A 2696-nucleotide genomic window follows, 5' to 3' on the forward strand; every position below is an offset into this window, starting at 1 on the left:
TTATTTCGTGTTCCTTTTTTTTTTTTTTTTTTTTTTTTTTTTTTAGAGGGAGTTTTGCTAGGGTGTGTGCGCTCACCAGAGAGAAAGAAAGAAATCACCCCCCTTGGGTATGGCCATGCCGCAATCCCTTCTTCATTCTTCACTTGGGATCTTAGGCATGCACACACACATGCTCAGCATGAGTTTAAGCTGCTGGATCTGGCACTCATACCATGGTCCACTACATGGGAGTCCAGCAACATAACCATTACACCATCTGCTGGTCCCAGTGCCTGGCATGTTTTTCAAATGGCTGAGACCAGGATTCAAACTGCACAGTAGGCCATGTGGGATCTAGCTGCCTTAACCACTAGGCCATAGGGCTGGTCCACTTTAAAACATTGGAGCCAATAGGTGACCTAGTGCATAAGGTGCTAGACCTCCCACATGGTCAACCATGATTTAGGTCCTGGACTTGGCAGATTGAAACTCATGCCAGGTGCAAGTGCATGCATGCATGCCCAAAATCCTGAGAGGAGAATGGAGAAGAGGAGATCACAGCCTAACCCAAGGCTCCAGGGACCAGTTAAGGGCTAGTCCTCTGAAGACAGGTTTGAATTGTGCAGGGTGTGAGCCCAGACCTGCTGAGTCAGCCCTTTCTTACACTCACAGTGGTCAGTGGTCTTATCACTCTAATGGAACATAAGGTCTTCAAAGAAAAGGGTCATATTTTTATAGTTTTCCCCCAAGTGAATACTTGCCTGTTCATCCCTTTGCCAGAATCAGAGCAACTCTGCATTCCTGTAGGCCAGAAGCTCGTTTCCTCCCAAGAGCAGGTTTCCGTGTTCCGTTCTGGGAAGGACTCTGGACCTGTCCTGTCACGTTGATTTGATGGTTGACCACATGCAGTTATTATTCAGCTCTGTGGAAAACTCAAGGGTTCCCATTCTTGGGGACCCCCGACTCTGAATCTGGATCAGGGTCCAGGGAAAAATTATTTTGTTGGGCCACAGTGCCCAGAGGAATTTCATGGTTCATGCAAAGGGGTTAAAGTCTGAGTTTTGTACGATTCATCGTTTTTTGGCTCTCTTCTACCCACGTACCCCAAACAAATAAAACCCGAGTATCTGGGGGCGAGGCCCAGGACCCTTGGCAATTGTGATGCGCAGCCAGGGTGGAGGACCACTGCTGCAGACGAAGGCAACAGGACACTACCTTGGGTTAGAGGCCAAATCTTCAGCTGATAAGACTGAATTCCTTGGCTTAGAATATTTTGGTTTTGCACCCGATTGGTAAAGCGTGGAATCAGGTCCCTACTGTGGAAGGCTAAATTCTGGCCATTTCGGTGGTAATCCAGAGGGGAATCAGAAGAGGGGGAAGGGAGTTGGTTTGGCTGTGCTGGAACACAGGGAGTGGCCCAGAGCTAACAAGCCCCAACCAACTCCCAGAATAGAAATTCCCAGCACATTATACACTGTTATACTTCTCGTTTATCCACTGTTATCTGTAACATACGCTGAGCTAGCTCAGTATCACTCCTACCCTCACCGTCTCCCCCAAATTATTCAGTGTACCTTTTCTTTTCACATGACATTTATGAGCCTGTTTCTGTTCCTATGGTGACATTGAATCTGTTAACTCACCTGTGACAGACATCGATAGATTAAGGGAAGCTACATGTTTTCTTTAAGCTACATTGCTTAACAAAACAGTCTAAATGCCCATGAGTAACTATTATGGTAAATGATCACATTATGGTAAATGATCATTTTCTCAATTCCATTGTGTCTCTTGAGTAAACTTTCTTATCTCTTAAAATTTCTCACCAGGGACCCTGTACCGGTTCCTTTTTCTTTTTTTTTTCAACTTAAAGTTAGGGTCCTTTATTAGGGGTGCCAGCAGAGAACATGGGAAGTGGGAACAAGCCTTGAGAAAGAGTTGAAAGCAGAGGAGCCCATCCTGGGAGAATGAGCAGGTCCCCAGCCTGTGCAGAAGTTGTCAGGGTGAGCCAGGGGTATGGTGAAGGAGAGGTAGTCCCCAAGGGCACCCCAGCGGGGGCCAGTAGACCTGGAGGATGGTGATCCAAGTGGTGAGCACAATCACCCAGAAGAGGAAGCCCACAGCTCACCGCCAGACATAGCCTTTGATTTGGCTCTGCTCTGTGTAAGCCGGGACAAGGAAGGCCTCTTGGAAGAACCAGAAAATGATGACCAACCAGAGAAAAGGCAGGAAAGCGAACCCACCCAGGTAGTACTTCCGGCACAGATTCAACTTCTCCTCATTGGACACCCGCTCCAAGTTCATAGTTGCGCTAGGACCAGGTCGTCCCAAAGGCCCGCTGGGCAAGCCCCGAGCCTTGTCCTTAGTAAATAACAGGAGGAGCACGAACAACCACGCCCCTATTATGACGCCACAAATCAGAGATAAATGTCCGGGCAGGTTTACTGAAAAATGGGCAACTCCACCTCTGCCAGCAAGTTGGATGGGTTGAAAAGCTCTTCATGTTTACTGGAGTGCGGGAAACGACCCCTACTCACCACTCTACCGGTTCCATTTTTGTGACCACTATCTAGTGAAAGTGGCTTAAGTTTCCTCTTCTAAGCAAACAGATTTATTTGTGGCCTTATCTGTTATAGTAGTTACAGATTATCTTAGTTACAGAAGCTACAAGCACCATTAACTTTGTTTTTTTTTTTTTTTTTTTTTTTTTTTTTTGA

The 2696-nt window shown here is 46.7% G+C and overlaps 1 pseudogene; it reads right to left on the minus strand.

The window, feature by feature from the left end:
- Positions 1–1865: 1865 nt before the first annotated feature.
- On the minus strand, positions 1866–2322 carry LOC106733789 (gamma-secretase subunit PEN-2 pseudogene; annotated as a pseudogene).
- Positions 2323–2696: the final 374 nt, after the last annotated feature.

Source organism: Tupaia chinensis, unplaced genomic scaffold (assembly GCF_000334495.1).
Source record: "Tupaia chinensis unplaced genomic scaffold, TupChi_1.0 Scaffold144982_1, whole genome shotgun sequence".
Lineage (NCBI taxonomy): Eukaryota > Metazoa > Chordata > Mammalia > Scandentia > Tupaiidae > Tupaia > Tupaia belangeri.